The sequence below is a fragment of the Lycium barbarum genome, chromosome 1, assembly GCF_019175385.1.
Source record: "Lycium barbarum isolate Lr01 chromosome 1, ASM1917538v2, whole genome shotgun sequence".
Taxonomy (NCBI): Eukaryota; Viridiplantae; Streptophyta; class Magnoliopsida; order Solanales; family Solanaceae; genus Lycium; species Lycium barbarum.
The window spans coordinates 151,778,230-151,804,199 of NC_083337.1; the positions used below are offsets into that span (position 1 = coordinate 151,778,230).

The 25,970-nt window shown below is 36.7% G+C and overlaps 1 long non-coding RNA gene across 1 annotated transcript; it reads right to left on the bottom strand.

The window, feature by feature from the left end:
• Positions 1–20,737: 20,737 nt before the first annotated feature.
• Positions 20,738–22,928, bottom strand: LOC132616696 (uncharacterized). Its single transcript, XR_009573345.1, has 3 exons — positions 22,607–22,928; positions 22,254–22,300; positions 20,738–21,012 (listed from the first exon to the last, which is right to left on the bottom strand). It is a non-coding gene; the product is annotated as an uncharacterized LOC132616696 (long non-coding RNA).
• Positions 22,929–25,970: the final 3,042 nt, after the last annotated feature.

The window sequence follows — 25,970 nt, forward strand, 5'->3', positions numbered from 1 at the left end:
ACACGTCTGTGTGCACCAATTCCAGCTTTTCGACCTTCAACTCTCTGCCTGCACTTGAGAAGCTTACTCGCTTTTGTTTTCCGAGAATGCAGCTCTCACACGTATGAAGGTCCACCGTCTTCAGCTCCGGAATTAAGCCATTTGTCACCAACAGCTTCATCCCCTTCTGGCTGATATGCCCAAGCCGACAATGCCACAAATCTGTCTTCTTTGTGTTGTCAACCACAGCAATAATATCACGACAACTATCCGTCATGTAGAGAGTGCCAATCTTCTTTCCTCGGCCAACTACCATAGCACCTTTCGCCACCTTCCAAGACCCATTACCAAAGTTGAGATCATATCCCTCATCATCAAGCTGACCTACTGAAATCAAGTTTCGCATCAGCTTTGGAACATGTCTAACTTTTGTAATCTTCCACGAGGATCCATTTGACATTTTCAAATTAATGTCTCCCGTGCCAACAATGTCTAGCGGCTCTCCATCGGCTAAATAAACTTTGCCGAGATTCCCAGCCACGTAGTTTGTCATTATATCATGATGTGGGGTGGTATGAAAGGACGCTCCTGAGTCAAGCACCCAAGAGTCTATCGGGCTGTCAACCGATAGCAACAACACATCGCCAATGTCTTCCGTAGCAGCGTTGATTCCAGCCCCCTTGTTGTCCTCCTTCTTTGGCGCCCTGCAGTTCTTCTTGAAGTGACCTGGTTTTCCACAGTTCCAACACTCAAATGTTCGTCCTGGTCTGGTTTGACCCCTGCCATTCCTTGACTTCGATCTGCCCCTATTTCGGTTGTAGTTTCTGTCATAATTTCTGCTTCTGTTTTCAACATTAAAAGCAGAACTCGTCGATGCCTCTCCAGAATCTGTCCTGCGCACTTCCTCAGCAAGGATACGATCCCTAACATCGTTGAACTTTACTTTGTCACTGCCAACAGAATTACTAACCGCTGCTCTCATTGGCTCCCAGCTATTTGGTAGGGATGCCAACAAAATTAGAGCTTGCACTTCATCATCGAAGTCAATTTTTACCGATGACAATTGATTTACAATGGTATTGAATTCATTTACGTGTGCAGCAACATGAGCATTTTCCATCATCTTTAGATGAAATAGTTTCTTCATGAGAAATACCTTATTATTTGCCGAAGGTTTCTCATACATGTCAGACAATACCTTCATCATATCTGCGGTGGTATTCTCCTTTGCCACGTTGTGAGCAACGTTCTTCGACAGCGTCAGCCGAATGACTCCCAGAACTTGTCTGTCGAGGAGATTCCAATCTGCTTGCTTCATCTCCTCTGGTTTCGGACTCAGAGGTTCATGAAGCTTTCTGCCATATAAATAATCTTCAATTTGCATTCTCCAGAACGCAAAATCTGTACCATCTTCGCCTCCCATCGTTTCTAAATCACAACACAACCTGTTGCTCTGATTCCAGTTGTTAGGATTTAAATCCCAAATCCGACCTTTGTAAGCAGGTTCCCAGGAAAGATTGGAGGGTCACAGCTGGACCACTTAAATACCAACCTCCTTAGACAGAACCTACTTACGCCGTGATGTAAGCGAAGAATAAATAGCACACACAGATTTATAGTGGTTCACCCTCAATGTGAGAGCTACGTCCACGTTGCTGCTGCAGATCTTATTAAAGAAGAAATATTACAAGTGTTTACAACACTCAACCTCACAACCCCAATCCCAATTACACTCAAGAATTTTACCACAGAAAATTCTCTCAAAGACCTTCTCTTACTTAGGCCTTTCACTAAGAGTATTTCTCTTAGATTTTTTCTCTCTTGGGATGTGTATAGCAAATGATCTTAATGATATCTTACAAATGAACCATAAGCTACCTATTTATAGGAATGAATTTCCTATGATGAGGTAAGCGCTTACATCACGACTATTATGAGGTAAGCGCTTACATCACGACTATGTGAACAAAAGAATTGACTTGTTTGGCCAATTCCACACCTAACAAAAACACACTATACAAATGAATGGACTAAGTAGCTAGTACAACTAAGTTGTTATAAATGGACAGAGACAATTCAATGTACTAAATAGCAGTTACCATTAACTTCACATAACTAAATAACTGTCAACTTACAAGTTGAAATATAACAAACGGATGCCATATTACAACCCACAAAACAAATCACCACATTATACTATGTCATCCTAACAAAACATACCAAAACAATAAAGAGTTGCTGCCAAATATATTGGCATAAGTCAGTAATTACATTCCCGAGCAAATTGTTTAGTTTGGACATATAAGTCCAATACCATTACTCCAAAAACATATCAACATAGTAACACTTCAGTAGTGCTTCTTTGGCTCAATGCTCCCAAATTTTTTGGCTGCTTGCAACTGTAGATGGTGGAGGGTAATAGCTTTGTAACCTCCCATTCTGAGTCCTCTTGGTAAGTATGACAAATTTGTTGGCTCACTCACACTAGTTGAATCACCCCTTAAGTTGATAGTTCTTGTCCCAGTTACCATTTGTGCCTCTTTTCTCTTCTGCAGCCTAGTATTTGCCTCTAAAACAACTTTAGGCCTCAAGTTAGGGTCCTCTTCATCTGCAAATTCTGGATACTCAAATTCTGGAGATGAACTGTTGTTGGGCTGATATGCACTCACTGTTGGGCTAGGCATGAAGACAAATGTCTGAGTTGCTGGATTATTGGATTCTTGAGTGCTCTGAGTTGCCTCTAGTCCAAATAGTTGTGTGTCCAGTGGTGTGTCCACATCAATGTCTTCATAATCAACAATTGCTTTTGTCCTTTTCTGCTGCTTTTTGCCCTTAGCAGGCTGTCATAAACATAAAAAAATAGGTACATCATTAAAAATAGAATGTCAATGCAAACTAAAAGTAACAGTTAACTTCTTACACCCTTTTGCATTGTAGTTTGATTCTTCACAGTCGCTGCACACCATAAACTTGCCTTTCCTTGAAGCAGACCATGCTTATTGTCTCTTGATTGCTTCATCTTTGTCTCACGACCCCAACTGGAGGGCCATGACTGACACCCGGTGACCTACTCAACCGAGCGCCAACGCACTTTACTATTCCTTTTTACTGTTAGACTTGTCTTAGGCCTATAAGGCCATATTAACATGCATCCGTAAAAAGGTACATAAAGTTTAACTCGTGAAAGCAATTCTAAAAGATGTATACATATATACGGGCCGATAGGGCCTTCCTATAGACCAACTACATCATAAGGCCGACGCAACCATAATTGACACAGGACAGTCTGCAAAGCTTCTAAGAAGAAACATGACCATCGTATATAGGTCGGGACGGGGCCCCCGACATACCCATAACACAGCAAGGCGTATACATAATCTTGAAAGGAAATGGAGCTCACTAATCCAAGTTGGTATCTGGATGAAATCTACAGCGGAGGGTCCTCTCCTCGTCTATCCGAACCTATGTGGCATGAAACACAACGTCCCCAGGAAAAGGGACGTCAGTACGAATAATGTACAGAGTATGAAAGGCGGAAATGAAACATAATAATAAGATATAATAAACAAGAGGGATACGAATCAACCTGCACTTCCGAAATGCCACTAAGGGCCATGATATGCATAATGAATATAACTTCGAATAAGTATATCTTCGATGCCATAATTTCCTTTACATCATTATCGTGTTGTAACTGCCGAACTGATCAGTGGTAACTGCCCAACCGACCTTAGCTCGGTGGTAAACGCATGTAACATAACTGCCCAACCGACCGTAGCTCGGTGGTAAATACGTGTCTTCCCAATCGGTCGTAGCCCGGTGGTAGATACATGACTGCCCGACCGGCCATAGGTCAGTGGTAAATACATGATTGTCCGACCGGACGTAGCTCGGTGGTAAATGCGTATAACATAACTCCCAACCGGCTGTAGCGCGGTGGTAAATGAAGATGTAATAGCTAAGCCAATATACGTACTATATATATGTGTTTATATAATATCATGTCTTACTCTTACGAAAGTACATAAGGATTAGGGAACCCCTTTAGAATCTTTGGAACTTCCTTCGTAGTGACGTAAGGTTATTACACCTCCGATTCCATTATAAGCATTAACATTATCATCTTGTGCCTCAATGAGGCTTAGAATCTGATACATAATGTGCTTGAACAACATCATACAGAAAGGAATAACATGGACACCCTTGACTACTTAGAGTGGAGTCATTTTGGAATAACGTCCTTTTACATTTCGTTTCACTTTAGAACATGCCAAGAGAAGAAAGAGTTTAGCCTTAACATACCTTTGTCATTAGCTTAACAGTCCAACATCTATCTTCCGTAGCCTGTCGATATTAAATAATCAGACTAACTTTGCTCCAAAGCTTCCTTCAACTTACAACAACCCTTAGCCACACTACATCACCATGAAAGCATTTTTCTTGAAGTCTACCACACTTTGATGGTGGATTTGATTTGATTGACGTTTGACTCCTTCTGAACCTTGAAGATATGATAGGGAGGTCTGGAGAGAGTATTAGGACTAAGTTTGGTCGAATTATGACAAAAAATGAAGCCTACACCAAATTTGAAAGCCGCCTTGTAGATGCGGCAACATCTGCATATGCGGCCGCATCTGCTATAGCATTCCCAAAACAGAAATTTTTTCTTGACTTTTCTTCCATCTACACCCCGATATGCTAGGCAGAACCATTTTGCGACGCATAAGGCCCCTCCTACACTATTGAACTTCGTCGAAATGCATTTCCTTCGATTCGTTTAACCCCTAACAATCACCACACTCGCTTACACCTTAATAAACACCGATTTGGGGCCTATAGCCTCAAAGGTAAACTTTCCCTTAGAACATATGTCGATTAACTTGCGACGAGGCTTAACGTATGAAAGTACGAGGTGTAACACCTTGGCTCTATTTCTTTCATCTTTTGCCTGTCAGCTAACTTGACAATTTGTGGTGGATCCATTTATGAGAAGGGTCGACCTTCTAGAATTTATCCCCCCTAACAGGCTGCAACTTATATGAATAAGTTTTTAAGGTTGACCCTTTGCTGTACCACCAATGAATTTCTGTCAAGGGGTCAATTCTCTTGTACATCAAAGCTTTGATAGCATGAGGGCATACTCTGCAGAAAACTACCATGTCCTGCAAGTGCATTGCTTTGACTCCAAGCTCATTATGTGTCTATCACCCCCTTCAACAATCTCATATCCAAAGTCACCATTAAAATGAAGCACACAAGAATGAATAATTCTCAAATAATCAGAATAAAGCCTAATGCAATGAGGACTGAAGTTTTCAGGCCATGCCCTCACACTTTCATCATGTTCTCTCAACATGTTCATAACTTTCAACCTAATGTCCTCTAGCATTGTAATTATGCGTTTGTACCTTGCATCTAAGATCCATGCATTGAATGACTCGGTAAAGTTATTATCTACAACCATATTTTTGCATACAGTGTCAAAAAAATGCTCTACACCAGGACTGATGAGGATAATGGATCAAATCTTTGACAACATCTTCATCCATCTCCCCTAGCTTTCCCAGTTGGTCATCAAACTCCTCCTCATAGGTGGACCATGCACTCCACAACATCAACTTCTTCATTTCACTAGATCTCCATTTTTTCATCCAATTAGCCTCAATGTGTCTAACATAGTACCTATGGTTAGCTTCTGGGAGGACAACTTTCATTGCCTAAGCAACAGCTAAAATAGGTTTTAAGTAAGATAATTATATAACAAAAGAGTGGACAGAACTATAACATATAAAACTGGAAAGAAACATATTAAAGTTGCAGAACAATAAAAAATAGAAATGGACGGTAATTGTACCTTTTGCATATCAGAAATGAAAGTGTATCCCTCTCTTATGTTTAGTTCAAGTGATATCTCCAGCAATCCCAAGAACCAGTCCCAACTTCTCTTAGTCTCTTTGTCAACTACAACCCCAAGTTATAGGATAAAAATAATTGTCTGAGTTAAGTGCAACGACAACCAAAAGCTGACCCTTAGGTTTTCCCTTGAGAAATGTCCCATCTAATCCAATGAAATGTCTCAAACCTTCCTTGAAACCCATATTCAATACATACAAACTTACTCCTACCTTCCAAAAGTGTATCTTTTGAAAAATTGATAACTATATCACTTCCAAGGTTACCAATCCTCAACTAATTGGCATAGTCCTCTAGCCTATTATAATCATTCTTGCAAGATACCTTGCAGCTTATTTAGAAGCATGTTTTTTGCCCTTTTGCACTTGCCATGACTTGCATTAAGTTCAAATGCAGCCTTTAGGTCAGCCCTCATGTCCTTCACTTTATATTTGGGATTATTTTGAAGCTTCTCTTTAAAGTAATGTGCAATGGTGAAGTAGTCAATCCTACTATTGCCATAAGCAATAAAGCAATTATGTTCTGTGTTTAGGGTCTTGATTCTAACCTCAAGACAGTTCCACCCTTAAAAATAAGACAAACAAATGGACAACCTACCTGACACTCATACCTCAGTCTTTTTGAATCACTTTTTCTAACGTGCATGTCACGACCCAACCCCGTAGGCCGCGACTAGTGTCCGTGCTGGACACCCAAACGTACCTAATAATCCAAACCAGCATATTAGCAGAATATATCAATATAAAAGTCAGTTGGCGTTACTAGTTATCATAGATGAACAGATATAGCACGTGGAAGCCGATAAGGCTATCACAGATCATATCAACCCAAAACATATACAGAACCCCACACGTATGTCTACAGACCTCTACGAACAACAAACAAATCATAAGACGGGACAGGGCCCCGTCGTACCCCTGAATAGCATACATATGTACAATGACAAAAGACTGTACCAAAACGTAGGCTCCGGACAAAAAAGCACTTCAAGATAGCAGAATAGAGTTCTAAGCGGGCGGATCAGCAAATTGGTCGTCTGTACCTGCGTGGCATGAAACGCATCCCCCGAAGAAAGGGGTTCAGTACGGAAAATGTACTGAATATGTAAAGCACAGAACGTAGTAAACAAAGTCATAATCGAAACAGAAGGTACAGAAAATGAACGGGATATCCAGAATAGCAAAATGCTGATCATAAAGCATAAATAGTGCATGCAGAAAACATACGTCATATCTGGTCCCATTACGGAACAAAATCATGACCGGAACAGAACGTACAGAAAATGAGTATAATATCCAAATTATCAGATGCACATTTCCAGAACATAAAGAGTGTATGCAGAAACATATACCATATCATATCCGGCCCCCACCAAGGGACTCGGTGAACAGAACGTGGTCACCACCCCGACACTGGCGCCACAACACAGCATAACTCTAGAGTAGGGAATAACTCCGTAACATATCATATCATATCATATCAGAATGTGCACATGTCGAACATATCAGATGGCCATATCATATCATATCATCATATATCAGAATATGCGTACATGGCACAGCATACTCCACAACCCATGTACATGTATACCTGCCCCCTCACATCGAGGCGCGGCGAACAATGCAGTGGAATACGCGTGATAACATATCCTGGCCCGGGCTCAGTGAAGGAAACATTGAGGCATCCACGAATGGAGTAGTGAGAAACTAATGCAATATAAAATATAACACATTTACGGAGACTCAATAGCATAATTCAGATGACAAACCATATAAAGAAACTAAACGGTAATCATAGCGTATGCCTTATGGATGTCACAATGGTTTATGTCAAAATAAGTTTTCTGAAATCGTTTTCATGTTTCAAAATACGTTGTGGGACTTACGAAATACTTCAAAACAACTGTCGTATAGTAGTTAGAAAAGTAGCCAAGAGTTTCCTTTGAATTCCCCTTCAAAATAAGCCAAATGGAACAAATCAGAAAAATCCGGGAATAGTGGGCCCACCTGCGATCAAATGAGGTGGCATACATAATTTACGTATGTTATGTTATACCCCATTTTAACCATGTTGAAGCGGAGTACAACATATTGGTGATTCCTGTTGACACCCAATTTTGTCCCTCTCCTATTTAATTTACCCGGGGTTTCTAAATTTACTGACGTGCTAAATACTTTATTTTCACTACTATTATTTTCGCTACTTTTATCTTTTAACATTATAAGTATTACTTTATCACAGATTTTAAACGGTTAGTCATCGTTTTATTTTTCGGGTTTGGAATCGTTAAATTGATTACAAGACAACATTTTTTGCAAAATATTTATTTCTTCTACATATTAATTATTAATTGCATAATATATTATACCAGTTAGAATCCCAAAAAATAATTAAATAGCGGAGGAAGGACCAATATTTTTCAGCCAAATTAATGGCCCAAAATACAACTATAATATTATTTCCCTACCCAACTAAACAACCCCACATTTAAATACCCAACCCACATTTTAACCCAACTAAAATACTAAACGGACCAGCTCATTACCCCTAAATAAACGGACCAGCCCACATCACAATTTTACCCGACCCGGTCCAATTCCCCCCTAAAACCTAATTCCCTCCCTCTTTCTTTCCTTTCCCTTCCCATTTTTCTCCCCTTCTTTTCCGCCTCCCTCTCTCTCTTTCCCTTTCCACCACCGCCGCTCACTCTCTCTTTTCTCCCTCCTCCGCGACCAAACCCTGGCCGCCTCACCCACTATTCCATGTTCCCCTCTTGTTCCCCACACTTGTTCCCTCGTTCCATCTCTCTCCCGCTCCTCCTTCCCCCTTTCCTCGGCACAAAAAGAAACAAAAAACCTATAAGAAGAGAAAACAGAGGAAGAGAAAGGGGAGATCAAAAAAATCAGACGGGATTTTGGGGAAGAGACGAACAGATCGAAAAAAGATCTAGAACCCCAAAAATTCCCCTATAGCTTACAAGTTTTAATCGCCTCGAGTTTCCCAGGAGAGAAGCAATTTTACTCAGCGTTCTTGAAGAAAACGATTACTGAGCATTTTTAGAGGATCCAGAAATCCATAGCATCTGTTACAATTTTCATTTTTTTTATTACCATTCTCAACCCTAAGACCGTTTAAACATTCATTTTGTCTTGGTGGACTTTAGCCACGACAGAAATCTTCGAACTCTTTTTTGGGTGAGTTTCTAATCTGTTCCTAATGAGAGTAGATTCGAGACCCCGACGCCTCGTTCACTGCTCACAAAAAAGGTAGACCCTGATACATTTATTGCTCTTAATCTTTAGTTTCTGCTTTAGTTAAAATTCTGTCTCATTTCCGTCTTCGTTGTAGTAGCTAGATAATTTCTCGGTTTTCCTGTTATTTGCTTGATGTTTGAGTGCTGTTAGGATAGGGTGTTAATCGCCAAATAGTGAATTTTGAAAGACGTCACTGTGATTTGGGTGTTTAGATTAAGTTTCCAGGATTTAGAACCCATTTAGAGTCGAATATACATAGGATATATTATCGGGTTATCAAGATAATAAGAAGATATACCTTCGACATACATTTGATATACACACCATGGTGTGTATATCTTAGGTATATTACGCATATGATTAGAACAGGCCAGTACCGTCTCTCTTTTACTCTATTTATTCAAATGATATACCCTGTCGGGAATATAATCTGCTTAGATTTAAGTACGATAAAATGATCATACAACATGTCGATATTGGTTGTTGAATTCTGTTTGGTTCTAAATCCGAATTCTGTATTGAGTTTCATTAACAAGTCATGTATTAAACCTTGTTCCATTTTCAGTTGGTCAGGTTGTAGTTTAGTGACTTAGCAGGATTGTGCATATTTTGATTAGTTTGGATTAGGCACATTCATGTTTTAATTAGTTTAACTTCGGTTTTAGTAACGTCCATACGTTCACATCTTAGTTTAGTTTTTCCAGTCTAATAGTTAACAGTCCTACATGTTTATGTCTTAATTTGGTTTGCCTTAATTTCAGTTTATAAGTGCTTACATGTTCACACATGTCTGTCAGTTCAGTTAGTTCGATTGTGTGTGTTTCGTGGTTAGTCAATCTAGTCTTACTGAGTATCTTGATAGTATTCGTATATGTTTTATGTTTAAATAATGGCAGTTTAATGGTCGATAACACAGTTGCTGCTAATACGATTTTCAAATCTGTTTCAAAACCTTCTTAATAACATTTTCCCCTTTATTCTATGCTTGATATATTGCCCCTCGTGTTTGATCTAAATTTGCTTAAAATGGGAGCTTCAGCCTATTTATAAGCTACTGCTTCCATAGTATCTTCAATCTGTCGTTGGGATCTGAAATCTGTGAATTCTGTTTTTTTTTTTAAAATGATTGTTTTAACATTTTATTCCATGCTTAATCTGAGCTTCACTTCATATATCCGAATCCTTGTGTGTCGGTTTGTTTTAATTAATTTAAATCATCCCCAGAATTCATATAAGTAGATCCGGCTTGATCGTATATGAGTAATAGATGTTATAGTTGAAAGATCCCGAAATCTTATATTGATCCTATTCTGTCATCTTCAGTTTTGTCCTGCTTCTGTTTGGTGTCTTAAATGATTGGCTTCATATTCTGCTTCGGTTAGATTTCAGTTCAGATCGCTTGATTGAATTTTTTTGAGTATCTAGCTTTAATTGGACTGTAGAATGTTTTTGGTTTGGGTGGTGCTTCTCTTTCCCTAATTTTGAGGCCAATCTTCCCAAAGCAGGCAGTAGATATAATCAGAATTAGTAAACACCATAGCTGTAGACCTTGGATTGTAGTAATGTTCATTTTTTTTAAGCCACTCGAGACAAGGCTGAGATAACGCTTTTTAAACACATGGCTTTCGTTAAAGTCCTGATGAGTATCGGTTAAGAGATACTAGCTTTTCAGTTTTATGGGCATTATGCTTGGGTACTGGCCAACATGAGAGTAACGCATAAATGATAGATTCATCAAAGTTTAATGAATTCATAAGATTACTCATGCATTTGCAATTTCCCATAGAGCCTGTTTCTTAGTTTATTTGATGTGGAAATTCGATTAATTGTTCACGTTTTTTTTAAAATCCTCATTCGTGTATATGGATTTCCTTGAATTTATGAGTTGTAAATTGAACGATAGTGTTACTTTACTTTGTTTACTTATTTTATAAAAGAATTATATCGTTACTCTAATCTTCTATTATTTTCTTTGTTTCGCATGTACAACCGGAGCCGAAGTATGGAGTTTGCATATTTGTGCCCAATCTTGCTTGAGCTGAAAATCACGAAAAATCTCAATCTCTCGTGAAAGTCAAAAATGGCTTTTTCACCTCTTTATACACCATCTCTGTCATCTCATTTTCATTCTTCTGACATTTTGTTTATATGTTTGGTGTGACTAACATTTTATATTATTTTATTTTTCTGACTTAGATGAACGTTAGCAAATTAGTGAAGTTTAATAATGGGTAGTTAATTCCACAAATTCATACTCATTTCTAGTTATGTTCTAAACTATTTATGGTATTTATAATATTTATTTGAGGAATTGACATTCAAAACGGCATGACTATATATTTTGAGTCAAAGGAATCATTCTTTACTTTATTATCTTAAAAATTTCAAAACGTCACTAATATGTAAATATTAATCCAAGTATACTTTATAAACATTATTTTTAAGATTTATTCAACTATGTATACTTTTAGTCGAATATAATTAAATAAAGTTAATAAAAAAGAAAATTCATGTCCTTTGTATCAAATTTATAAAGCTAGATTTTGTTTGCATTGTTATATTAACACAATTTTATCCAAAGTTTTAACTTCGCTAAACTTACTGCCTATATGAAAATCATTACCTTTTCAAGTTCGCTTTCAATAATACTTAAAATATTTTCTAATACAAATCGTTATATTTTACAGGTCTTATTTTTAATAACATTACTACATTTTCCTTTAAAATTTTAGCAATATTTATGAGCTATTTTCCAAACATTCAAAATATTATATTTACACTTAGCCTACCTAATCGTAAGTCCGGTCGGTTAACCATTGTTAATGGGTCTTAAAGGATGCCTAATACCTTCCCTTTAGACTAATTGAACCCTTACCTAGAATCTTAAGTTTCGCAGACCTTAAACACAGTTAACTTTAAACCTAATAACTTTAATAAACTTTAGGTGTCCTAATTCACCATAAATAATTAGGTGGCGACTCCTTAACAACAACAATAAAAACAGGAATCTCCAATATGTCGTACTCCCTAATTAACTCTCCGGGGTTAAAATGGGGTGTGACAATTCCTATTTGTTTTATTTTTAGGAGTCGCCACCTAATTGATTTTAAGGTGAATTAGGGCACCTAATTATTAACTAAGGTAAAGCTAACTAAACTTCCGTTAATAGTCTACTTAATCAGCGTGATTCTAGGTAAGAGTTCTATATTATCCTAAAGGGAAGGGGTTAGGCATCCTTTAGAATCCGTTAACTATGGTTATCCGACCAATCTTAGGTTAATTTATTAATGCTAAATAAGGTGTTTTGAATTTTAAGAAAAAGGGCTAAGAAAGGTTGTTAAGGTTTTAAGGAAAATATAAGAATGTTGCTTAAAATAAGATTTAGAGAAAATTTAATAATTTGCATAAAGAAGGCTTTAGATAATTTTAACATAATAACTGAAGTCTAGGGAATTAACTATTGGTTTCTCCTTTAAATTTAGCTACCCGTTACTACTAACATTATCCCCACTAATCCGCTAGGATTCATCTAATGTTAAGAAACGAAACAAGGCAAAGTGTTAATCATTCAATACTAAAGCAAAAATGCACAACGGAGCATAAAATAGAAGAGGAAATGAATGAAATGGATCGGCCCATTTCAGGCCAATTGCTGTGCACTGTCGCTGCTGTTATGGGCCTCGTCCCAGGATCGTTTTACATAACTGATGGGGATGAATCGATAGAATGTTTCGTTGGGCTTTGGCCCAACATCGAATGCGGAAGAAGACGAGTTCCTCGGACTCGCACGCGGTGGTCATGCATAAAAACGAGAGGAAAAAGATTAGTATGTAATCGATAAATATGGCCGAACATATAAGATACGGACTCAAACAGATCGGTAAGTTAAATATATATATTGTGTATATTTAAGTATATATGCACAATTCGGCCAACACAAACATTTCAAATACGTGACAGAGTCAACATAAGACAATATCAAATCAACATATATCTAGATCCATGAAGCAGGGACTAATAGGAGAAATTTTCTGGTCAAATTGGGTTCAATGCCTATGTATCAGGGCTGCCAGGTGCTCAAGTATGTTTCAAAAGGGATCTTTAGATTGTTTAACTCTAAAACAACATCTAATCTCCTTAAGATAATATAAACCACCCCAAGAACTGAAACTGACGTATGTTAATAGCTCCAAATAGCACATCCATTTTATCTTATGCTAATTTTAAACCAGATTTATTTATCTTATCCACAGGCCATCATTCTTATCATAGTACCAACTGGATACGTTTTCTCTATGTTACAATTCCGGCCCTCCATACTACTATGTCATTACTAAATTGCATTAAACAATCTTGTGTTATAATCAGGAGCAAACAGAAATCAATCACAGATTTAACTACTAGTCATGCCTGACCTAACAACGAACACTTAAACAAAGCTCAAACATCCTACTAACTAATTGTCCAGATTTATACGACGATGTGAAACTTAAACCAACTAGCATGATTAACTCATACATCTGAATCGACTGAAGCTAATCTATCACACATAATATATGTAATTACGTAAGCAGAGCCCAACTCGATACTTAAATCATCACACAAGACTGATTAGGTCCGAATTAATATCAACACACAAACAGGCTTACCAAGATAATCTTAACTAATCGGCATATTTCAAAACCTAACGACGATTAAGAAAAGCATAGATTAAGCAGAAAGTAAAAGGGAAAGGGGAAATTACCTTCTTCGGGTGCAGCGAAATGGGTGCGGAAGGTTTCCAATCTATTCGAACACTGTCAAACCCAAGATTACGATGCTCGGATTCAAAGCAGTGGCAAAGCAAACGAAAACAAAATTGATTTGGGTGTTCTTGACCCGATATGCAGAAATAAGCTGATATATTAATATTGCTTAGGGGGGATTTTTGACCACTGCTAAAAAAACTTCTCGTTCTTGGGGAATTTCCTCGATCGAAAAAAAAGCTTCCCCCAAATGAATGCAAGGACTGGTATTTATAGTTGCGAGCTAGGGTTTCTTGTGACGAAAAGAGAGAGGAGCGGGGGGACAAGACGAAGTGGGGGTGACAGTGGCGTGAGGAACAGGAAGGAATGGGGGTCGCAGTGGCAACGTGGGAGCGAGGAGGAGCGGAAGAGAGAGAAGGGGTAGGGTAGAGAGGGAGAGAGAAAGCGAACGGGGGGAGGGGGCGGCGGCGTATATAGGAAAATGAACAAGGAACCCTAATGGTTCCTTGTTAAACGAAAGAGCTGGTCGAAATTTGGACTGGGTATGGGCTGATTTGGGCTGGTAAATTAAAATGTGGATTGGTCCGAAAATTGGATTGATGAATTAAAGCATGGGCTGGTTAATTAAAATGTGGGCTGGTTGAAAAATAAATAAATTTGCTTTTGACTTTGAGTAGAAGACCTATTTTAATTAATCATATACTAAGTGATCTAAAATATCCCCTAATATAAAAGTATGTATTTATGAGTGCTCAGATAAAAAAAAAATGACGTCGTAATAGCCGTGCGATAATATATTTGAAAGTCAACAGTAAATAAACGCTGAAATGCAAAGATAAATGCGATGCGTGTGCATAAACTGGTAAAAGATGTTGAAATGATAAAAATGCGAGTTATAATAATACTGGTTAGCAAAATAATAATAAAAATAATAGTAATAATAATAATAATAATAATAATAATAATAATAATAATAATAATAACGCCAGTATTGATAAGAAGCTAATAATTATGGTAAAAAATAATTTTTTTTTTTTTTTAAGTCGCCAAAATACTAAAGGCGTAAATAGATATTTCGGAGAAACGTGGGACAAAATTGGGTGTCAACATGTTACACTTCATAACATCACTTATGAGAGTTTTAAAGTAGTCGGGTCCTATTTGTGCAAGTTCTAGATGGTTAGGCAATTTTTCCAAATTTTCATAATATATTCAATTCAATTCTACTGAATGAAAAAGGGGCAAATTTAGGTGCGAATTTCTAAGAGTAGAGTCGTCCCCAAGGCTCGTATCCAAGCCTATCATACCTAGGACATGCCAAGAGAAGAATAGGTAAAACTTTACATACCTTATTCGCTCCTTACGCTTCTCCAAATTCAAATCCCGTTTCGTCCAAAATCTACAATTGGTCATATTTACCAAATATTAATCATAAGGCTTTAAGAATCCAATCTTAACCAATTCTTGTCTACAGAAATTTGGACAGCATCTCCCCTATACATATAGCATCCCCGAGAATTTAACTCGGCCCAAAATAATTCAACACCAACACCAACAACATAAACAATCACTACAAAACACAATATAGCACAACTAGTCTTCTTTCTAACATAGTGCAATAGCTTCCATTCCAACTTCACATTTCCAAACCAATCTCAATGTTTTCATATTCATTACTAATCAAGATCGGTCCAATACAATTCGGAAGCATTTCATATCATTTTACAAAATATTCACAAAATATACAAAATATACAAATTTTCCACCAAAACCATAATTCATCCGAAACTTCTAATCTTCAACATACATATTCATAACATATTTCCATCTTCCAATTTCATCAACAATAATCATAATTTGCACCTTAACAACTTCACTTCTATAATATCATAAAATCATTCTAAAATGACATAATCTTCTACATTCCATTTCAATGCCAACTTAAACCATTTTACCTTCATTTACATTATAATGATCACAACAACACAACTAACATATTAAACAAAATTAATTCATTCCCATTTCTTCACTATGCATCACACGGCCAACACTCCATTTTCACTTCAACCAAATTCATTCAACTTTTATTTTCCAATATAAAGTCCACTACAACTACAACTAGAATACAACATAAAATTCAACTCATCATATGTATACAACATAGCATACACACAGCCACATGCACACATGCACACCCACTTTGCAAACTTTCATACTTCCATAAATTCCACTCATTTCCATATACTACAACATAAACCAACCTTCATAACATAATAAAAAGGAGTAGATTCTTACCTTTTTCTCCAATCTTCTTCACTTGACTAAGTTGTCAACTTGATGAAACAAGTGCCCTTTCTTCCAAGATAACTACACCAAGTTGTAAAGGACCCTTAAATTAGTAGGAAAACCACAAGACAATAATTTTTGGATCAAGATTTTTGAGGGGTGAAAATTGAAGGGCATGGCCGAATGGCCCTTTTTGTTGCTCTTCTTGTTCTTGATTTTCTCCTTCACTTATTTCTCTTGAAGGTTCTTATGGATAATGACTCCTTATATTAATTTAAGCACATGGAAATTTAATTAAAATTTTGGTGGGCTTGGCCATACATGGCCGGCCACCCCTCCTTTTGGGCCTAAATTTTCTCTTCTTTTTTTTTGGGCCTAATCCGGTTGGTCCCGAGTTGGGCCTAGCCCACTGACCTTTAGACCTTAAAACGTCCATATCTCCTTGTACCAACGTCACCTGGGAACCCACAACCTATGGTTGGAAAGATAATTCAATTATCTACAACTTCTATTTCTTGGTATTTTTCCAAATTGCAAACTTATAATACCGTTTTTGCCCCTCAAAGTCAGGTCACCCGAAAACGTTTTCTTAAAAATATTCGTTTGGAGGGCTTCCACTTTGATTTGGCCCAAGGGTCCTTCATGAGTTGTGTTTAACTTTACATATGTGATTCATATAACTTGTCACATGTTCCAAAAAAAATCTTGACGTGTGGGCCCCACCTCAGCTTATAAATAATCCGACGTTCAAAAATACGGGATATAACAGTGCAACTCTTTCTTATTTGCAAAACCATATAATTTCGGATACTTCCTAGCTTCATGAATGTCCTTGAAGGCCAATACTCGTGTCCAATTCTTTGTAATCGAATAGTTGATCATTAATGTTCACCCTCCTCTAATTAGCAATAAATTCTAAGTCATTAGATTCATAATCAAAAGAAGCAAAGTCATTTTCATCCTCAGCCTCAGTTGAGCTACAATCAATAGCAACCCCTAAACTAGGTTCAACATTCTTAGGGATAGGTTCAGATCCATCAACATTAGGTTTAGAAGGCTCAGCATAATTAAGATAATAGGTACATCAACTGCTAACTCACAATCATCAACAACAAATAAGTTAATCACATAATAATCATCACTAACCATTGCCAGCAAGGTCCTAATACCACTATCCCCCAGGATTCCATAAAAATTACCAGAAGGGACAACTATTATAAGTTGTTGAACCCCAATAAACCCTAAGTTATTACAGTATTCTTCTACAATATCAATAAAGGATAGATGGCTAGAGTCATAACCTTCCTAAATGTTATTGAACTTCTTCTCATACTTGCCTTGTGGCTCATAAGTCCAATCCCCACTATAGTTGACTATTAATTCCAAATTAACCATGATGAATAAGCTAGAACCAGACACATAATAAAAAGATCAGATATTGTTTACATTAATAAACAGATATAAACAACAAAGAAATACTTTAAAGGACCAACATAAACTAAACTAAGACATGAAACCAACCCCCCCTCCCCCCCCCCCCCCCCCCCCCAAATTAAACAATGGTATGAAATTAACCAAAAACAGTAACTTTAGCTAAATTTATGTCAAAACCCTAACCCAAAACCACCAATATGCAAACCCTAAACCAGAAACCCTAAACAATAAAGGACATTCAAGTCCACAGGACCACCACAACAACCAAAAAGACCCCTAATTTATTATGACCTGGCAGAAAAAATCCACCAAAATTCGGGACCACCACCCCAAGCACATGCATACAAATAGCCATAAAGTAAAAGCCAAAAAATAAACCCCCAACATGAATATAATAAGTTAAAAAATTTGATGATTCCCTCATATAAAGCCAAAGAAATCACGAAATCCCAAAAAAAATCGACAAAATCTCAAAACACTAATATAATATTCTAAAATAAATGAGAGAATCTTAAAAACCCTAGTATAATCACTAAAATCTAACATGTTACAGACAAAGAAATCACAAAATCCCAAAAAAAAAATGAAAAAAATCGCAAAACCCTAATACATAATCCGAAAATAAATGAGAGAATCTTAGAAACCCTAGCATAATCACTAACACCTAACATATTATAGAAAAACCAAGCACAGAACTAAGATTTTTGAAGAGAATCGAACCTTCAAGAGATGGAAATTTGAAAACCCTAGCCGCAAGTCTCTTTCTGTCATCACAGATTTGAAGGAAATGAGGTGTATAATTTGATTAAGAGCCCGTTTGGATTGGCTTATAAGTTGCTTATAAGTTGTTTTCAGCTTTTTTGAGTGTTTGGCTGGCTAGCTTAAAGTCATTTTGTGCTTAAAATAAGTTCAAAAACTAATTGGGCCCGTTTGACTTAGCTTATCTAAAGCAGCTTATAAGCTGTTTGCAACTTATAAGCTGCTTAAAATAAGCCCATCCAAACAGGCTCTAAGTCATTTTAATTCTTAATAAGTCAACCGGGTCAGGTAATGGGGCGGGTTAGAGAAATGAATTAATTGGTTGGGTCTCATTTAAATCAAATGGGAAATAAAAGGGGTTGGGGCCATTAAGATCGTGCCATGTGTCTCCCAAAAAGTGGTTGTTAACCATGAGGGCATATATGATCGATACATTAACGGTGGGGGTATATATCATCGAAAAAGCAAATGGGGGTTGGGTACAACTATTTCGAGATAGTACAGGGGTCTATATGACCCTTTTCCCGAAAGGACAAAAGTATACTCATTTATGTCCTCATCTTACAATTTTAGCTCGAAATTGTGCTTAGTCGCTTACAACAGGGTCATGGCTGAACCAATCTTTTAACTGCAATGACAAATTTAAACTAATTTCCTATTATATATTCATTAATTCCTAACTACTCAAATTAGTATAGAAACTTGCCACGTGGCTACATTGCCATAGAAACGCAACTTCGCATCAAGTCAAAACACTCAAAAAAATTCCCTACATGACATAGCCTTTTCCGATTCGTAGTTAATTAACTCCATTTAATGTATAATCTATGATGACTTCTAGGGGTGGGCGTTCGGGCCGTCGAATTGGACATGAAAATTTCGGTTTGGATTTTCAACTTTCGGATTGAAGAAATTACAATCCAAACCCAATCCAAATAAGCTCGGATTGGATTTTTAAATTTCGGTTTTGGATTAATCGGTTTGGATATTTCGGATTTTCGATTTTGCTTTGAGCCTTAAGGCAGACTTATTAGGAACGAAATTCATGTGCCCCGATTACAAGTTACAGGGTTTTGCATAATGTGAAACCAAATATATGGATTCAGCAAAGAATTGTTACCACTAAACCAAAAGGTATCAAGTCACATAGTTAAGTTCTACATTATTTCCTTTGTTTCAATGGAAGCTGTCTTATTCTTAAAGTAATGAAGTAAACTCCAGCTTTGGAAGCTATATTATATATAATTTAGGGTTAAGAGTAAAAAACACACCTCAAGTATAATTTTTTTTTTGAGTTTCCTACCTGAACTATCAGGTGTGAGAGTTTCCTACCTAAAATATCACGAACTAGTTTGCAAAACACACCTCAACTATCAATTGTTCACTTTTCCTACCTGGACTATTACCAACTAATTTGCAAAACACACCTCAACTATCAGTTTTGATGTGTGTTTTGCAAATTAGTTGATAATAGTTTAGGTAGGAAACTCTCACAATTGATAGTTGAGGTGTGTTTTGCAAACTAATTGGTGATAGTTTAGGTAGGAAACTCTCACACCTGATAGTTCAGGTAGAAAACTAAAAAAAAATTGATACTTGAGGTGTGTTTTTGTCCATTAATTCTATGTTGGACTTAATGTTATACTGGACCTTAGGACTAATTAGTATTGGACACATATAATATGAGTAAGGCTAAATATAAAGTATAGAAATTTTGAATTTTCGGATATCCGAAAATCCAACATACTAAATTCGATATCCAATCCGAAATCCAAAAAATTTAAAAATAATATCCGAAGACCAATCCATAATCCAAAAATCCAAACCATATATCTAACAAATTCAAATTTCGATTTGGATTTCGGGTTGGCCCAAACTATGCCCACCCGTACTTCTACCCTTTTTTATACGCATCCAATAAATAAATGACACATGTCACTACATTAAACTACAACTATTTATACTTAACAATAGTTAATTACCATGTATTTTTCATATCGCATATGATCTTAATTAATAATATAGATAATAGTCAATGTATTTTCCATTATCTTGTAGACGGTAACGTCATTTGACGTTCTTTTTTTGGTCTTTCTCTTTTAATTACTGCTAATTTCTCGACACGTGTGTTGTATGTTGGTGAAAATATAATAAATTACACCTATAACTAAATAAATATTCAAGCTGAGGCGCGAATTCTCACTCTCTTTAAGGAGATTAAAATCCATTGCAGTATAATTTTTGCCGGTTGTCACGACCCAACCCCGTAGGCCGCGACTAGTGTCCGTGCTGGACACCCAAACGTACCCAATAACCCACACCAGCATATTAGCAAAATATATATAAATATAAAGGTCAAATTGCATCACTAACTATCACAGGTGAACAAATATAGCACGTGGAAGCCGATAAGGCTATCACAGATCATATCAACCCAAAACATATACAGAACCCACATATATGTCTACAGACCTCTACGAACAACAAACAAATCACAAGACGGGACAGGGCCCCGTCGTACCCCTGATTAATATACATATGTTCAACAGAGAAGTCTGTACCCAAAATATAAGCTCCGGACAAAGGAGCACTTCCAGATAGCAGAATAGGATCCTAAGCGGGCGGATCAGCAAATCGGTCGTCTGTACTTGCGTGGCATGAAACGCAGCCCCCGAAGAAGAGGGGGTCAGTACGGAAAATGTAATGAATATGTAAAGCACGGAACGTAGTAAACAAAGTCATAACCGAAGCAGAAGGTACAGAAAATGAACGGAATATCCAGAATAGCAAAACGATGATCATAAAGCATAAATAGTGCATGCAGGAAACATATGTCATATCTGGTCCCATTACGGAACAAAATCATGACCGAAACAGAACGTACAGAAAAATGAGTATAATATCTAGATTATCAGATGCATATTTTCAGAACATAAAGAGTGTATGCAGAAACATATGCCATATCATATCCGGCCCCCGCCAAGGGACTCGGTGAACAAAACGTGGTCGCCACCCCGACACTGGCGCCACAACACAGCATAACTCCAGAGTAGGGAATAACTCCGTAACATATCATATCAGAATGTGCACATGTCGAACATATCAGATGGCCATATCATATCATATCATCATATATCAGAATATGTGTACATGGCACAACATACTCCACAACCCATGTACATGTATACCTGCCCCCTCACATCGAGGCGCGGCGAACAATGCAGTGAAATACGCGTGATAACATATCTTGGCCCGGGCTCAGTGAAGGAAACATTGAGGCATCCACGAGTGGAGTAGTGAGAAACTAATGCAAAAATAAAATATAGCACATTTACGGAGACCCAGTAGCATAATTCAGATGACAAACCATATGACAGAAGCGGAGCAGTAATCATAGTGTATGCATTTCGGACAACACAATAGCATATGTCAAAATAAGCTTTTTGTAATCATTTTCATGTTTCAAAATATATTATGGGACTTATCAAAATAATTCAAACGAATGTCATATAGTAGTTAGGAGAGTAGCCAAGAGTTTTCCTTTAGTTTGTTACTCCAAAATAAGTCAAACGGAACAAATCAGAAGAATCTGGGGAAAGTGGGCCCACCTCGGACCAAATGAGGTGGCGTACTCATATTACGTATATTAGGCTTCGTGACGTCACTGATAAGAGTTTTAAGGTAGTCGGATTCAATTTGCGCAAAATCTAGATGTTCAAATAATTTTTCCAACTATTCACAAAATATTTAAATCAATTCTACTGAATGAAAAAGGGGTAAATTTGGACGTAGATTCCAAAGAGTAGAGTTGTCCCCGAGGTCCGAATCAAAGCCTATCATACCTAGGACATGCCAAGAGAATGAAAAGCAAAGCTTTACATACCTTATCCGCTCCAAGCTAACCACAAATCAGATCCCGAGCTTCCCAATCTATAACAACATTATTGATATCAAGTATTAACTATATCGCGCTCAAAATCCAAAGCCTAATCTAGCATGTTACTTGACAAAATTCGGACAGCATTTCCCCTGAAAACTTAACAATCCTCGAGATTCCAATTCAGCCAAAACATCAATTAAAATACAAAGGACAACAATACCAACAATTTCATATCAAACTAGAATTAAATCCACCTTTAGATCACTCTCAAAATAGCCCAAAATTACAATATTAACTCAATAACTTATCCGATTTCTCATAATTAATTTCATAACTTGTCTAATGTTCCGACTTACCTTATGCACGTTGCTGATCTTCCATGAAGGGAAATATGTTGCTGCCTTCTCACTTTCTTCTTTTAGAAATTGTCCAAAATATTAAGAAGTTGCTGCTCCATTTTCATTTCTAGCGTGTGAACTATTCAAAAGAGTTGGCTTCCTATTACTAATGTATTTGTTGAAAGGTTGCTGCCTTTTCTTTCCTAAAATTCTTATTCAACAAGGATGATACATTCATAGCAATGTTCCTTCTTAAATTAAGTGGGGTCCACACACATATAAGTTGTCCTTACTTAATAAAATGTAGGAACATAAATGTCAACCTTTTGCCCTACACGTGTAAATCATTCCCTCACTTTTACACCACAACACCCCTTATGTGGCATGTATATAATTAAATTGCTGCCCAGTTGTCCATGAAATATCTGGATTATGTCTACGTAATATTTATCCAATAATCTTAATTAATTTGGTATTTTTCATCTCACAATTTAACTATGATTTGGACGAATTTAAATATATCTAGTAGAGGAGAATTGTTACCTCATATGCTAAGAAATAATCTTCTTCCACCTTACTTCACTTTGAAGAAATTTTTCGATTTGCTAAGATTCGGAGGAGACCAACGTGGGCATAACCTCTATATCTTTCTTCGCGTTTTTGCCTCGGTGAAAGAGATTTTTTTTTTCCTCCCCACATTGCTGCCCCTATCTCTACATGATGAAAGAACTATCTATAGGTATATATATATACCTAAATGTACCCAGAACGCTGCTGCCCATGTAGTTGCACCTTGTGTTCATTACTTTACTCTATTGTACCAATATATTCCACTTGTGCATATTTCACTCATTACCATTAATATATTAGTCACTTGCTATCTCTTTGGCTAATAATAAAAAGAATCTAGAAATAATTCTACCTAGCTGCTACGTTTTTGTTGCCTTTTACCTAGGGAAAACAAAATGAATTGTATTCTTTATTCTGTATAGGACAGAGATGTCCCTCCAGCTCATTCATCAACTAAGTGGGTTTGCCCCCCCCCCTCTATTCTTATCTAATATTGTGACTAAAAAGAAATTGCACGTGGCTGATATTAAACCACTCCCAAAGTGGAACTTAATCTCATTATTAATAAATATCCACCATCCTAATATAATGAACGACCCTCATAATTAATGTCTTGACCTCAATTCACTTAAATAGTGATAATTTTTAACACACTTCTAATACCCAATATCATAATCATGTGGTATAACTTTAGTCCATAGCCTCTTTATGCACACCAAAAAAAAAATATAATTTTCAATCACCGTAATCACAATTTTAAATCTTAAATCATTTTAGGACCTCATCCTTTTATTCACCGATCACTTTATTTGCATACTTGTATATGATCAAAACTCTCCGGTGCCAGCGGTTCAAACCATAGCTCGAAAGTACGAGTATAATATTGATAAAACTTATACTTTCTGATTCGCTTAACCTTTAACCTTCACGACACTTACTTATCACTTGTTAACATAGCATAAATTCTTATAACCTCAAAAATAATCTTGTCCTTGAACCTAGGTCGATTAACTTACGAATAATCCAACGTACAAAAATACGGGATATAACACCGGTCCAACAGTTTAACTTTTGACTTGTCCCTTTCAGAATACAACATTTTTTTGTATGCATCGCCCTTCAAAGGCATTGGTCTTTAATTTTTGCCCCTCAAATTGGTGGCCTTTAATTTTTGCCCTTCGCCTAATACCCCGAGATTCTAGGTTCGAACCCCAGCTCAGTAAAAAAAAAAAAGGAATTTCGCAAGGCAGAGCTTTGCATGCAAAACTCTACCTCAAGCAAGCAGACTTTTGCATGCAAAACTCTGTTTGAGGCCTAACTTTGCTACGAAACTCTGCTTTGCAGATTATTATTTTTTTGACTGAGCCGGGGTTCGAACCCCAAACCTCATAGTATTAGGCGAAGGGTAAAAATTAAAGAACACTAATTTGAGGGACAAAAATTAAAGACCAGTGCCTTTGAAGGGTAATCATGCAAATGACCCAAATACAACAGTCTGACAACATCGTGTGACTCAAATAACTCCGAATTAGATGTTGACTCCAAGACTCCATTACAAAAAATCACTCCTTCCTTCAATAAAATAGTAAGCTTCTTTTTTAGAGAGAATAAGTTGAAGATTTAGAATTTTTTTTCTGTCTCAATCCTCTCTTTCACTACACCAACCCCAAATTAAATATAAAGACTATACAATGTTCTTTTTCATCTACAACACAGTACTTCTCATCCACTCATCACAAGGAAGAAAACATCATTTATATGTGTAGAGTTTCTTTCATATAGTAAATGTCAAGATAATGAATAATAATTTAAGGTGTAAGGTGCAGTGGGAAAATTAATAGGAGATAATGGAAAGAATATGTAGTGGTAACATGAGTTGCAAAGAATAAATGACCACAAAGAATAAATGACAAAAGTTATTTTCCAGCAAAATACTCGGTGTTCTAAAACTATGTTGAATATTCAGTCTAAAGTAAATAGAGAAAATAGTCAGATGCCCCCTCAACGTTTGACCGGTTTAAATATGACGCATCCAACCTTTACGGGCGTCCTATTACCCCCTGATCATTATAAAAGTGGAATAATTTGCCCCCTGAAATGTTATGCCCAGATTTGAAGTATGCAGTGAAATACACGCGCCAACCAGCATTTAACACGTGTATTTTTCATTTAAATACGTTTTTTTTTACTAATTTTTCCCTAATTGTTTTTGTTTCTAACATACTTCCACCGTTAAACAATTTTAGAGCTCCAAATTGAAGAAAAATAGAAACTCATTTTCCCTAATTGTTCCTCTTTCTAACATCCTTCCACCATTAAACAATTTTAGAGCTCCAAGTTGAAGAAAAATAGAAACACATTTTCCCTAATTGTTCTTCTTTCTAACATACTTCCACCATTTTTCCACCATTAAACAATTTTAGAGCTCCAAATTGTAGAAAAATAGAAAACCATTTTCCCTAATTGTTCTTCTTTCTAACATACTTTCACCATTTTTCCATCATTAAACAATTTTAGAGCTCCAACTTGAAGAAAATAGAAACCCATTATTCAAAGGCTACCAAAAATCAATAGACAAAGTATTGATTTATTGAGAAAACTTTGCACTAGCTTAAATTAAAAAAATTAAAAAGAAAGTCGTCGGAGTTGAAGAGGGAGATGGCGGAGGTCGCCGGATTATTTCATTTTTTTAATTTCTTTTTCATGTCCCAATTTCCTTCCTTACTTCAAAATCTGATCTGTTTTATAGCAATTAGTGTAGAGATTCGTCTAGTTTTACTCAAATTTGCAGGTTTGTTATGGGTGTTCATGA